The following is a 15617-nucleotide window of genomic DNA, read 5'->3' on the forward strand; positions in this document are numbered from 1 at the left end:
CAATTTGATTTCTTTCCACAGCCCAAAAACAAGCAGTTTAGGAGGATCGGTGTCCCTAAATTGCTCAGCGTGATTGCATTTGTGAGCATGGGCCCTGCGATGAACTGGCATCCCTTGCAGGGGTGGGCCTGCCCCCTGCCATGTGCTGCCTGGGTGAGGCTCCAGGGACCAAGTGTTTATGAAAAATAGATGGCATCGTCCTGCTAGAATAAAATCTGGGTTGTGAGAGCAAGGGTTCTACACCCATAATTCAGGGCCATTTGTTATGTATGAAGCATTTTGTAATGTGTTTTTCTTTAATTATGACGGTACATATGAAATACATTACCGACAAAATGTATTTGTTCCCATAAGCTTTGTGTATGTTCGCTCATTTTTGACAGAATCTTTATCAGGAAGGTCTGTAACCAAATTTTTCTTGTAGTTATTGATTAGACTGTCACAGCTCTGTGGAGGAATTCCGCTCCACTTCTCCCTATAGACTCGCTCTTCTAGCATGTCAATGAGATCCATATATTTAATTTTCCTCAGCGAGACATGCTCATGTTTTGTGGATTATTTTCTTGCTACATGATCCAGCTGTTCATATAGCAGGATGGACTGACATTCTCATGTAAATTTCTGTGGCTAACAACAGGATTCATGGTTCCTGTAATAATACACAAAATATCCCCAGACTATTACACACTGCACTGATAGCAGGCTTCATCGTTTCTCTTAGGTTCATTCTGTGGGATGAAGTTTGGTGTTCGCTAGACAAAACAAAACTCTTGTCAGTCAAAAAGTTTCAAGTTTGAATCATTGCTCTAAAAAAACTCTCCAAAACTCTTAGGGTTAGGGTTTGGGTTCATGTTATTCTTAGTGAGCAGTGGTTTCTACCTTGTTGTTGAAAGATTTTCCCTATTGTGCACAGGGAAAGTCAAGAGAGATTTACAACATACTAGAATGTGAGATCTGAGAGATATGTTCTAACCAAAGTCAACGTTAAAATGTGCAAAAACACTGTAGATATTTTGATAATATGGTGCACTGATTCATTTAAATTATTTGAGAGTCAATGAAGAATTAGTAGAAGGAGCTGAAGCCTCGCATGTTGGGGGATGTACATTGAATTCCTTTCTCGGTTTATCTGTTACATGGCTTTCCTCCGGCTGTCCAAAAGCTTGCATTTTCGTGAATTAGTGTCTCTCAGTTGAATATAGTGTAAGTGCATGCTTTGTGATGGTCTGGAATGCCATCCATAGTGTACTTGACTTGTGCCCTGTACTTCCTGTGATTGGCTCAAGATTCACCACTGCCCTGCACTGATTAAGCAGGCACAGAAAACAGATAGATAGATATTATCTTAATATTATTTAATTAACTATAATATTACATAGAAAAATTATGGACAGTTGTGGAAAAAGGTGACCATGTTACAGTAATAATTTACTGTAGAAGAAGGCAAACCAGTGGAGGCAGTGTGATGCTCTAGATAATGTTCTGCTGGGAAACCTTGGCTCCTGGCATTCACGTGGATGTTACTTTAACAAATATCACCTACCTAAACATTGTAGATCTAGTACACTGTCAGGGTCTGCACCCGTCTGTCTGAGTCTCTTGTGTATTTTCCCCATTTGACCAGCAGGTGTCACTGGCCATCCTGTCTTCCCCATTGTCAGTCTGTAGTGTTTCCTTTGCTCCCCAGATGGCCACATAGCTCAATGAACTGAGTATGTGGCTACTTGTAATTCCCTCAATCATGTGTTCAAATCCTGTCTCCTCTATTTTTGTAGATTTTGTTCCCCAGTGTTTCATTTCTATCACTTTTCTAGTTCCTGTGTTTTGTGATTTATCTACGGTTTCGGTTTCATGCTTTGTGCCCATGGTTGTGTTTTTCCTCTCTGTTATTCCCCTAGTGTTAGATTCTGTTTCCTAGGTTGAGTTTCATGATTTGCCTTTTTTACCAGCCCTTGTTTTCACCTGTCCTGCATTACTCCTGTTAGCTTTTTGCATTTAGGTTCCTGATACTGTTCTGTTCCTCTTGTGGCCTGTACTACGAAGCGGGGTAACTGGCTTATCGGGGTAACTGGCTTATTGGGGTAACTTGTTGGATTTAAGGTAGTCTGGGCAAAATGTAAGTGAAAGAATATGAAGTCAATTTAAACTGCGTACCTTAAATACAAGAAGTTACCCCGATAAGCCAGTAACCCCGCTTCGTAGTACAGGCCACTGGAGACATTGTTGCTATTGCTCTTGTTGACCGTGTTTGATTTTTGGTTGCCTGCCTGCTCCTTGTTGACTAGACTGTTGTAGTTATTCTTTGTTTTTCCTATTTTTGACCCCTCGTGGTCTGTTTGTTTTGTAGCGTTCGCAACGTTTTCAGTTCCGTTAATAAATCCTCGTCGTGTTTCCGTGAGCCGCCAGTGGATCATCCACCTCCTTGTCTGCCTGCACCATGCCCCATCCTCGTGCCAGAAACTCCCGACTCCTTGACAGTACACCCCTTTATTGCAATGGTTTTCCCCAATGTCAGTGACCTCTTTCTGCAGGATCATGCACCCTGCCACACTGCAAAAGTTGTTCAGGAATGATTTGAGGAACATGAATCAGAGTTCAAGGTGTTGACTTGACCTCCAGATTTTTCAGATCTCAATCCGATCGAGCATCTGTGGGACGTGCTGGACAAACAAGTCTGATCCATGGAGGCTCCACCTCGCAACTTGCAGAACTTAAAGGATCTGCTGCTAACGTCTTGGTGCCAGATACCACAGGACACCTTCAGAGGTCTTGTGGAGTCCATACCTCGATGGGTCAGAGCTGTTTTGGTGGTATGAGGGAAACCAACACAATATCAAGCAGGCAGTCATCATGTGACGGCCAATAGTTGTATAAGGTATTTTACACATTCATTCTAAAATGTGTTTTATATGTTTTGGGACTCCTCACTAAAACAGCCATGAAGCATCCTCTGCACTCATCAGTTATTCTCCAACTCTTTCAATAGCTGAACTGTCTGTTTAAAATGCTAATCCATTTTTCACAATAAAATGATTTTTGATAAGTGTTGTAATCCTTTACATTTCACTCAGATTTTAATTACAAAATTATCAGAGAATAATTAATTTAGGTAAAGCACAGGTAAAATCCCTTATCAGCATCATTCTCAGAGGTCATTATTTGTGCCATAAATCTAAATAAAGGTTTATCTTCAGTTCATTAAGGGCAGGAAGATACAAACACAAATGTTTAAAACTCTTCTCTCCAACTGCCAGTTTTTTCACTGTAAATATAAAGTGTTTCAATTTAAGATTTACCAACAGTATTCCCTGGTATCAGTGGCCTCTTTCAGCAGGATCATGCACCCTGCCACACTGCAAAAATTGCTGAGGAACGGTTTGAGGAACATGAAAAAAAGTTTAAGGTATTGACTTGAGCTCCAAATTTCCCAGATCTCAGTCCAATTGTGTACCTGTGGGTCGTGCTGGACAAACAACTCCGTTCCATGGAGGCCCCACCTCGCAACTTGCAGGACTTAAAGGATCTGCTGCTAACGTCTTGGTGCCAGATACCACAGGACGCCTTCAGAGGGCTTGTGGAATCCATACCTCGATGGGTCAGAGCTGTTTTGGTTGCACGAAGGGAACCGACACAATATTAGACCAATGGTTTTGTCTAATGTCAGGAGTTGTCATTTTAAATGAGCTCATTAATTAGACTCAAGCCATCCCACTTGATGTTCTGATCTAAAAAGAAGCTACAAAATTAGTCAATCTCTGATCCATTATGACCAGAATATAAGAATCTCAACATCAGTAATTTCCGAAGTAAGTTATGTAACCACCATTCAAAGGGAGACACTGCTAAACTAAACTACATGCATGTTAGCTTTTTCTGCTAATATAGTCATACATTTACTGGTTGCACTTAATTTATAGAAGTGAAAAATCCCAATTCATCTGTTCAATTAATAATGTGTAGATAATGGTACAGATTCCTTGATATCATGGTTCGCCCATACAAGGTATTTTCCCTTGTTAATATTATTATTATTATTTTGCATTCTTAATTTGTTCTTGCTATTCAATATATTTTACCTCACTATAATCTCAGTGTATACTTAAGGTAACTCATAACCTCAGAATCCACCTCCATACGTTAAACTATGAATCCAACAGTGTAATATTAATTGTTTGTCATTATGGATTTAATCAAATTCATCAAATTTGTCTTATTGTCAATAAAACACTCCTTACGTTACAGTTAAGTGTTTTGTTCAAGGTGTCTGGTATCAAGTTGAGAAAATATGATATACTCTTACGTTTTCTAGAGGCATTTTGGATGGCGTCATTGTCAACAAGACAACATTCACTTAATACTGACTCACTTAATAACTTATTTAACATTGCAAACAAAATGTTCTCTCCAGTAGTAACACTTTAAGGCAACAGAATATTCCAACGTCTTGACACACCATTCATTGATTGCTTAGTTTCCATTAAGCATTAGTTATAATAATCACTGTGAGTGGACAAAATGGCATTTTGTTAGTTTGGTGGTTATTATGTGTGGTTTTTATTGATTATATGATACCAAAGGATCAGAAAATGTCCACAGAGTATGAATTAGATGCTGCTACTGTGCACTTGATAAAACACGTTTTTCAGCCATTGCTGAATGTATGAAGAGTTTTAAGAAATAGTGCATAGAATCTATGAAATAACTGGGTATTCAGAGGATAGGATCGTGTTAAGAAATTACTAAACGACATTATATTAGAGCACGTAGACCTTCAAGATCATTGTGACAATGAGCAAAAAAAAAAACTTTATCATAGTTTGTATATGTACGTATACATCTACAGATCTAAATGTAAAAAAAATTCACTTAACTAATCACTGGCTCCAACAAATTCTTCCGTAAGAGAACTACAACAGTAAGGTGATTTATTGGATTTTTAAAATTAATCTGCAACTAAACTATGCACGGCGCAATGCACGCCACACTTCTATGATAATCCGACCGTGCATGCATATTATGACATAAACCAGTACGCGATGTAAACATAAGCGCCCTCGAATAACGACGCATTTGAAGGCTGGGAGATTTTGCATTCATCGAGGATGAGATACTTTTTGGACGTGCAGCACGTTGGCCACCGTGCTGTTATTTCATGTCATGGCAAACTCTTGCGCACCCTCTGGTGCTTGCTAGACTCCGAAAGTTCTTTGTGTTGCCTGCTTTGCAGATTGTCTTCCTTGTCTCTGTGGTTGCTCATTATTCAGAGACAGACGGATCTCAGGTCATCTGCAGCTGCAGCAAAGGAGAAGCAGGAAAGATGGCGATCATCCACTAGACCGGGCACACGCATGAGACACAAAACAACTTTTGGAGAGATCGCGTTTCTGGACGAGCCCGTAAGTAAAATACTATTCACCCCCAATTGCCAAGCTTTGTTAATGATCCATAAGCAATAGGCTACGGTAGACCAAATGATCTGGAGAGCGTCTTGTGAATGACCTGGAAAGAGGGTTTTTTCTTAGTTTAGGACCAGTCGCAGTGACTTGGGGAGTCGCAGCGAGAGCGGCTGGAAGCTTTTGTTGGCACCCAAACATGTAAAGTCAACTAGATTGCATACCCTCTATTATTTTAACCATCGTTTTTCAATTTGCAGGTATCGCTACGTGCTTTTTGAAGGCAGGTCTGCGCTCGGAGACGGACCTCATTAGAGGTTGTCTTCAGCTATGTGATCTATCACTAGGGATCGAGAGAGTAAATTTGTCAGGTTTGCTTGGGGGATTTATATATCACCCCTCGCTCTATTTTTTCGACTATTTGAGGGAAGCCATTGCACGGATTGCTGTCCTTCCTCCCCCCCCCCTTTTAGCACCGGTGCGAAAGCAGCAGAATCCCCGGTATCGGCAGCCTGACATTGCCGGTGGTCCCCTAGCAGACAGTCCGAGAGCCGCGCACACAGTTCTTATGCTTCTTGATGGCTTGTCTTGCTTTAGTTAAAATGTCAAGTGATGGATTTAATACTCTTCCACCAAAGTAAGAGTGCCTGCTTTGTGTGTGTGTGTGTGTGTGTGTGTGTGTGTGTGTGTGTGTGTGTGTGTGTGTATGTGTATGGGGGGTGGGGGGGGGATGTGTTGAATTGCAGTTAGAGTTTGCGTTGTTTTCCGTGTCGGACGCTCTCGGTTTGTTGCTGCGAACTGAGCTTTTTTGGATGTCTGTGCTGTCAGCGCTCCGAAGTCAGGTATGTCATTGTGGGCTTCACCATAAAATGGAGGAAGGCAGATGAGTCTCTTAGGAAAGCTAGGCATGTTTTTCTTCACTCAAGAGCAAAAGGTTGATTTGCCTTGTTTGGGTGAGGGGTGGTGGACTACTTTGACTTGTGCAGGTTGTGCTAGTGTGTGGGTAGTATGAGGAAACAAGTGTGTGGTTTGGCTCCTGGTGAACTAGTCATGTTTAAGTTTTTTTTTTTTTTTGTCTTGTCAATGCTCTAGACTTCACAAGAAAATGGAGGGCGTTAGGGCTTCCAGAAGCTGGACTGTGAGGAGGGTTGGAGCTGACAGTGTGATGCTGAGAGAGGGACATGGATGAGATAGGAATTTTAATGCTTAATTATGCAGTGGGAGAATCCAGAGATTCTTAATTTTCAACCAAGTGGCCTTCACACACGGAGAAGTTACTCTCGCACTTTGAAAGTTCTCCAGATGTTTTGATTGCTGTAAAATGAATACTGATGAATTAATCAAAATTGATAATTAATGAAGCTGCTAAGTGGTCTCTCCCCAAGAGTTTTTACAGCCGAAAGAGAACGATATGAAAATATTTCAATAAGTGACACCCAACTATGGAATAAATTTGCATTCTACTTTTAACTTACAAATGGTAATTGTCCTAATAATTGCACAGTGCATTTCTCAGCTGACATTATTTTTCTCTCGGACAGCTACCCACTTAAAAGTCTAAATGGAGGTGATTCTGTTTTCTTTGCTCTTATTTAAGTTCTTAGGTTGTTTTTGAGTGTTTAGGGGTTCCTTCGTATTAAACGGACTTGAGTAAGTCTTCCTTTAAATTTTTTTTTAAAGTGCAATTTCTTATTTCTTTACAGAAGGGAAAATGCTTGTTCTGCCAAGCATTCTATTATTCCTGTCTGAACAATGTCAACTATTCTGTGGTGCTTCTGCAGTAGAAATGGTTGCGAGGAAATTTTGCTGACGATCAGGTAGTGCTCAGTAATTTTCCTGTGGTCCTGGTTCGTGACATACACTCAAAATGGAGGAACTCTACATGTCATGGCTTTGCTAACAATGGAGATTGTCTGGAGGTGTTTATCTGAAGAAAGTCAAAAGCTTCTTCATGAAGGAAAGGAAGCTGAAGGGAGAAATCTCTTGATATGTGTCTAGGTTAAGATTGTTCCTTGAAAATTGTATACGGGTTGCAATATGATATTTATGGACAGTTTAAGTCGTCAGCAGTGGACACCCTTGATGGGACGTCAGTCTAGTGCGAGACGCGTCTATCATAAATGACTCAGAGATGCTCACCTCAACTGCATGTCTTTGGGTTGTGTAAGGAAACCCATTTAGAAAAGGAGAGACCCTACCCACACAGCCAGTGGTGCGGGGTTAACCCAGTAACCCCTGGGGGTGTAATTCCCCAGGGCTTCCCCCTGTGTCACCAAACATTACATTTAACTGATAATGGCAGTATACACATGGAAATAAATGGCAGTAATAATCCCAAATGAAGGCTGTGTGATTGGATTTAGCTAATTTTTATATCTAGAAAACAAGTCAGGTCATTGTAAAGATAAAAAAAAAAAAAAAGTGTGTTAAACTTTGATGTCACACATTTTTTTCTTTATGAAATATTTCATTTGTACAAAAGTGCATCTGTTATGTTTAATTCATGTCACACCTTTTATATGTATTTTCTAATCTATTTATCATTATGTAATGTTACCCTCCCCATTGCCCATTCACACCTATATCTTAAATATAATTCAGATTTTTTCCCCTTCATTTATAAGGGAGTTGTCAAATGTCTATTAATTGTTTTAACATTTTAATTCATCTGACACTTTCGGTGGTTTTGCTTTTAATGCGGGCTGCATATTTTAGAGTTTAGTGGCAAGAGCAGGTTGTCTCCTGGGATTTGAACCAGCAACCTTTAGGTTATTAATTTAAAAACCTTATGAGTCATTATATCTGAAAATCACATTTATGCATTGGTTGTGCATCAACAGACACTCTTGTCTAAGTTTAAATATGCACAAATATTTTCACAGAATTTCTGGTTAAATTTGGAATAAACCATTCTGTTTGTAAAGGTCAAGCTGTTATATTAATATATACATCTAGAGTTTTCCTCTTTAACAATTAGTTCTAAAATCAGTTCGGCGGTAAAATATTTAGAAATGTAACATTCAGTTGAACGTAATTAAAACTGTTTGAATTTTAAATTTTAATTATTCAAGAAACATACAGTTTATTCAAGATTGATTGATTGACAGATCAGCTTGAACAAAAAATTCAGCGTGTGTAATATATCCTGGTGATCAGGGTTTGGAGAACAATAGGAAGTGTATGGCACTGTTATAGGGGTAACGCGCTCTTTGAACCAAACTTGTGACACAGTAATATATATTAGTGTGCAAATTAGTGATGCATATGATGATACATTTAAAGGAACAATCTTGGTCAGAAGTTCATTATAAATATGATTAGGCTCTGGCAAATGACTGATTTACTGCTTTATCTATAGTCATGCAGAACCTGCTCCTACCTGGAGATCCCTTGGATATGTAGGCCTCAGGTATGACACCGCTGTTAATGATCGGCTGACATACATGTTCATTTCATGATTAAATGGCATTTGTACACCCCCTGCCCCAATAGCTGTCCTACAGCAACAGATATTTGGGTAATGATCTGAGTATGCAGAAAGATCAAACTGACCATCTATCCATCCATCCATTTTCCAAACCGCTTATCCTACTGGGTCATGGGGGATCCGGAGCATATCCCGGAAGCAATGGGCACGAAGCAGGAAACAACCCAGGATGGGGGGGCCAGCCCATCGCAGGGCACACTCACACACCATTCACGCACACATGCACACCTACAGGCAATTTAGTAAGTCCAATTAGCATGTTTTTGGACTGTGGGGGGAAACCGGAGTACCTGGAGGAAACCATACGACGATATGGGGAGAACAAACTCCACACACATGTGACCCAGGCGGAGACTTGAACCCGGGTCCCAGAGGTGTGAGGCAACAGTGCTAGCCACCCCCCCCCCCCAAACTGACCAGGAACTGTAAAATGAAATATAAACAAACATTGCTTGTTGAAGGAGTATGAAAGCAGTTCAAAGTTTTGGAAAATGTTCTTCTTCCACTCAGCTTTTACTGGACACGGCCTTCTTTGAGAATGAATAGGAACGGTTTTGTAGAAGGCATCCAAAGTTCCAGCCCGGCATGTGATGCTGGTGTCCAAGGTCAATTAAATATTTAAAGGTTTGGAAGAAGTTCTTGGTAAGTAAATATTAATGGATCTCTCAACTTTCCACCACCACTATTAGAGGCTTGTTTTAAATCCCTTAAACACTATTTAATTATAAGATTTAAGGTAGCTAACAATAAATGTTATCATGGACACGTTCAATGAAAAAGAAAAGCGAGTGAGTTATAATTGCAATGATAAATTTGACCTTAACGCATCAGGGGTTAATGCATTTCCCAAAAGCATAGTTGCTTATGTAGTTGAAACCATGTGACTGAAGGAATCCAACTCTGGTAATTGCTAATGGGTGGAACACATAACCCAGATCATCTTAGAAAAAGTTTGTTATTCTGATTCGTGTCTTGCTCATGTAGATAAGACAACTTACATCATTTGATTTCGTAGTCTAAGTATTACTGGCCAGCTTCAGCAACTGTCATGTCAGCTTTGGCTCTGCTGGTAGGTAGCCTGGTATGTATTTACGGTGTTCCCAGCTGAACTAGATTATTTCCCAGCTGTGTGCCAGTCAGGCCAAGACTGGAGTACAATCTGGTTTTCTTGGAGTTTGAGTTGGAAAACCTAAAGAGAAAAATGTAATTAGACAACATGTGACTCGTAATTGAACAAGCTTGTCTTTTTTTTTGTATATTTTGATTACCAGGTTCTTTTTTCGATATTCATTTATGTAGATGGCTAAAATATTTTCACTTGCATTATTTTATTATCAATATTTTATCATATTTTACATTTGGGTAACAAACTAGAGTTTGTTTTTGTATAACAAACTGCTTGATTTACATTTAAATGAATGTCTACATTAAGAGTTACTAATTACAGTTATTTGCTCAAAATATACTGTGACACTTTAATCTATTTGAGTCATTTTCTTCAGGCACAAATGTACTTATCTCCTTGAAAAATTAATCCCTTCCTCCTGAACGCACCAATATTAACATATAATATTTTAATGTCCACTATTATTCAGCCCATTAAATTATAAAATAAATATTATAATGGTCTAACCCAGTTTTGTTTGTTGTATTTTCCAGTTTCAGTAACTTTGGAATATGCTGTAGAAAGTAGAAAAGCTACAATTGATGGGCATGTTTTACGAATTTCAGAAAAAAAGTCGATATGTTAGTTACATATTTATATAATGTGATAATTGCGAATTTTAAATGGGAAAAAAATGTTTTTCTGTCACTTTAAGGCAATTATACAGTGCATTTCAGTAATATCTTCATTATTTAACCTTCCAAGGCTTCAGATTTGGGAACTTGTCCGTGTCTGTCACTGGTTGCTCAGTCCAAGGCAGCTAGACCGGGTCGAAACCTCAGCCGCATACTGTAACAGAAGGATCTGCTACGTCAGGCCTTCAGAGAAGAAGGCGAAGCCGACAGCATTTGGCCCAACATCTACAACCTCAGCTAAATTCTCATTATTTTAAATCTCTGCTCTGTGCCTTTCATGAGAACCAAAATTATATTTAGTTTTTTTTTCTCAATAGAAGTGCTTCAAACAGCGTGACACTCTTTTAAAAAAAATTCTACTCCAGAAAAAATGAATTTGGCTTTACGCAAAAAGCATGCCGTCGCTGCCCTTGGGGTTCCTTATAATTCGCTTAATGCAGTGTTTCTTTAGTGGAGTAGATTATGACTGTGGGCATTACAGACCGCAGACATAAAGTGCCTAAAATGGAGGTGTGCGTGTCAGCTGGTGGGGGTCTTTATGCTCGCAATATCCACCTTCAAAGTCACAGAAGCAAGGTGAAGCAACATATATCCTCTGGGAATGGGATGAATGATGATTAAACAGATGTGAAAGAGCCGGGTGATTAATCCCCAATTCTCAGGCATGAAGAGGATGACACCAAATGTGCGGTCTGGACAAAAGGGAATAGCTTTGAATGTGCATGACAATCTTGTAAAGGCCTGCAAGACTGGATGTTGTTTCTCACCTACGCCTGGCGTTTTCCTCTGATTACCTACACAGTTTTTTGCGCTTTCCATACTATCAATGCATTTTTCTGCAAACCTAATGGAGAATTTCTGCTTCGGGTAAGCATGTGGGAAAATAGTTTTGAGTTTTTTTTCCTGCCCCCTTCCTAAACACTGCTTTCTTAATCCACCTACATTAATCCTGATTCTGCATATTTCCTTGTAGAACGCTAAATTAAAGGTTGTACTTTTCGGCTGTGGCTGTTTTGAGTTTGACCTTATTAGGACTGCACTAGACCACGAGTCAGAAGCAGAGATTATTCATAAACTTCACTAATCGAAGGTGCCGATCGTTTGTTCAGAGTGTTTCTCTAAAGCCGATTTCACTGCAGCGACCAATTGTGCCAGCAACCAAGACTAGGTGAATGGTAAAGGTGTTTGACTTCATCATCATATTCATGTATCTACTCTTGATTGTGTTTAGCAGTGTACATGTGCCTGAACCGTAGGGTGTGTTTGTTCCTGCGAAATGGTCTCATGCTCCTTTATCATCATACAAACTATGCAGAACAATCATCAGACCTAATGACTTCCATGAGATGACAGCGTATGCCATTGAGGATCCCCTCACATTTAACAGTTTGCTTTTTCCAAACATAAACCCATCTGGATGACTCATAAGACCATATTACTTTTTTCCATTTCTTTGGGGTCCACCAGGTTATGTGTTTTTGTATATTGGCCTTGAATGCAAGTGATCTCTGAATGGAGGCCCTGCCATGAATTCTAGCTTTGTGAAGCTCAATGTGCAGTTTTTGTAGCGAGTGGGTCGCAGAGGTGTTGATTCAGTTCTCTGGTAATTTTTGAGACCGTGCTTTTGTGGTGCTTAGCAACTGTTCTGTTAAGAGTCTGCCTATCACTGCCGGTGAACTTCAAATTGCGAGCACAGTTCCTCTCCTTCAGTGGCGTTTTCCCCATGTTTGGCAAATTCTGTTATTTTTGAGACCGTTCCCATGGGCCCCATTAAATAATTTTGCAGCTTTTGTGACTGATACACCTGGAATTCGGGATGGAAACTTACAGATGCCTTAGGTTGCTTAGATACTTTGCATATCAGTCTTTCTGATAGTCCAACCAGTTTTAAAGCTCACACACCGTTGATGGGCATCCAACCCAATATTACTCTGCTTGCTAGCTTTGTTTGTATTTGCGATGTAGTTACTTCAAAGTTCTTGTTGTCTTGCTGTGATATAGTCCCACACAGTGTATACAAGTTAGGCTCAATATTTGTGAGAATGAGTTTGTTTGAATTTTTTGGACTGATGTGAATTTCTCTTCAGATGTGCTCATCTTCATCAAAGCCACAATAATAAAGGCGATGTTATTTAAAAATAACAAATGATATTTAAATTTCGAATGCTAGTTGAATAAACGATTTAATCAAAGTCATTGATCGAGTCTTTGAACATATGTGAATTCTTGAATTAATAAGTGGTGGAACCACCTTTATTGGCAGAGACCACAACTGATTGTGTTCTGTAGCAGTTGATCTTTTGAGGTCTATTGGCCCACTTTTCTTCATGGATCTTTTTGGGATTTCTTGCTCTCAAACCCTGCTTTAGGGGTCAAGCCACGGTATCACAACAGGACTCTGACCTGCTCATTCTCAAATATGAAATTTCTTTTGTTTTAATCTCTGCTGTCGACCTACTCCAGCGTTTTGAAACATTTTCATGTCACGCGACCCAACTCCTTTTGAGTTTCAGATAACAGCCAGATACCCTAACATTCTGCTATAGAAGTTGCTGAAAAAAAGCTGAAATTCATTGCTCCCTCAGTTTCACTCTGTCCAGGCCCTGAGGCAGGAAAGCAGTGACATACCAGCAAACTCCATGTATTTTGCTTCACGCAGTGTTTCCTCCAGATGTAATACTGTGTCCTTTTGACCCTGACCAGGGTTAGCAATTGGATAATGCTGTGACCACCGCGAGATATCTTTTCATAAAGTATTGCTCCAGTACTATGGAACATCCAGGTGGCGATGGATAGTAATGCTTTATTTATTTATTTGGGGAACAGTGGTCTCCTGCATAGTAAGCACTTATCCGTAATCAGTGTTCAGTTTTCTTTTGGCATACCCATGAACAGAGACCTTTCAAGATATGCCTGCAGATCTCTAGTCGTTCCTGTCCGTTGTTTGAGGAATTTATGCTGTGTCCTTGACCTGACCTTTTGTGGAACAGCCGCTCTTGGGGAGAGTAGCAGTGGTGCAGAATTTCCTCCAGTTGCAAACTATCTGCCCGACTTTGGACTGATGTTGGGTTTAGAAATCGCTTTCCAATTGTATGAGCTTGAACACCTCTTCTGTGGTGGCCCGAAATCTCTTTTGATCAAGCCATGTTGTACTCGACCAGAAGAGCAGGTCCCCAAAATTGAGTTTTCTATAAAAAATATATGGCATAGCAGGTTAAATCCACACATCAACTGACTATGACACCTGCTTCCATTACCCTCTTTTCAAGATTGTATTATCTTAGAAGTTTACATACTTTTTCTATCCATGACCTTGATCTTTTTAAACCATTTGATCCATAAAAGCGTGGCAATTTAAAACGTTTGGCATTTTCTTCACTGATATCACTTAGATGAAGATAAGATTACATTTTAGGGTCCAGTCATACAGAAATTCAGAAAATTCCAGTGGATTCACAAACTTTTCTCCCATTGTAAATGAATGGAGATGTTTCGGCAAAAAAGTCAGACGAAAAAGGAAAAAAAAAAGTAAAAATTGAGAAACATAAAATAAGTCAAAGTGAAAGGGCGGCATAGTTACATTCTGGACAACAATAAAGCATTTTTCACATTAGCCTTCAGGTATGTTTTAGTTCACCTCAAAGCAACTCTGCTGACTGAGTCCATCCCAATAATTTTTTTTTATCTTTTATGATTTGAGAGTGTTTCATTATAAAATCTTATTTTGCACAAGTGCAAGTCGTTGAGACAAAATTTGCTTATGATTTATCCGCGTCGGTCTGAATGAAATCTGTCATAGTTGTATTTGTTGGCAAACTAATGGCAAAGCAACTGACTTGGTGGCGACTGTTGCCAAAACCCTTAGGTGACGTGTTTGTCCACAAATAATAATCATTTAATGACCTTGTAAGAAATAAATGACAGCAGGCTCTTTTTTAACAATATAGTGTGTACATCATTCAGTATAGGTTATAAGCAGAGTATTTTGGAGTATTTCACAGTATTATAATGACAGTATGTAAAAGTGTATTGCCGTTTTATAGCGAAATGCACTGAATGGGAATGAAACATTAATGCTGAAGGGTTCGTATGTTACCTCCACAAATGGTAGCTATCTTTATCAGTTTTGCCATATTGTAAATATTCAGGTTTTCTCCTAAGCTGTCAGTCTGGAGCATACTGCAGGCCCACAGTAATGAACTGGGAAACCTTTACTTCTTTCTGAATAATTCCAGAATATGTGGATCCAGTAAAGAGGTGATGGTGTGTTTAGCTCCGGTAAATTTCCGATTTGTGTTACGATGGCTGTGTTACTGCTTCTGCCTTTGGGTGAAAAGGAAGGTGATGTTGCCATCCCAGCAACACTTTCTGGCAAAGCGTTGACCTTTTTAGTCAGCAGTTCCCTCAGGCACTGCTTCTTCATCTGCACTCGCAGTGAAATAGCTAGCAGTGATTATCCGTGATCCATTTTAGGACTCTGCTGATGTCCTCAAACGAACCATTGAGCTCCCTGCTGATGTCTGAAATGACTCTCACAGTGAATTTCAAAATAGACCTAATAATCCTTAGTTTTTCAGCTGCATTCCATCTTGTAGCGGTAATGAGCCATATTCTACGCAAAATCTATAGCTACAGTTATGTTTAAATATTCAGTTGATTTTCAAGTGAGTGCTTCATTCAACACATAGTCAAGCTCTGATTGCAATTAATCTCGTAGCTTCAGGTCATTACAAAACAAATGCTGCGTGTATATAATATAGCATTTTGTATCAAACAAAAGTATTATTATTATATTATTATTGATGCAAGCAGTGGTAGCTATTGGATCCCTGTTGTTTTATTATTATTGTTATTATACAAAAACACAAACCCAGCATTCTGCATAGCACATTTCTTTAGGGTCGTCTACCAAAGATAAAGCTTAGCTTCACAAGGGC

At 39.4% G+C, this 15617-nt stretch overlaps 1 protein-coding gene across 1 annotated transcript in view; it reads left to right on the forward strand.

Moving 5' to 3' along the window:
- The first annotated feature begins 5071 nt into the window (after positions 1-5071).
- Positions 5072-15617, forward strand: part of znf462 (zinc finger protein 462) — a 41607-nt gene continuing 31061 nt past the window's right edge. Inside the window, exon 1 of the mRNA XM_049021155.1 lies at positions 5072-5396. The gene's annotated coding sequence lies outside the window, so the exon portion shown is untranslated. The remainder of the gene's footprint in view (positions 5397-15617) is intronic.

Source organism: Brienomyrus brachyistius, chromosome 7 (genome assembly GCF_023856365.1).
Source record: "Brienomyrus brachyistius isolate T26 chromosome 7, BBRACH_0.4, whole genome shotgun sequence".
Taxonomy (NCBI): Eukaryota; Metazoa; Chordata; class Actinopteri; order Osteoglossiformes; family Mormyridae; genus Brienomyrus; species Brienomyrus brachyistius.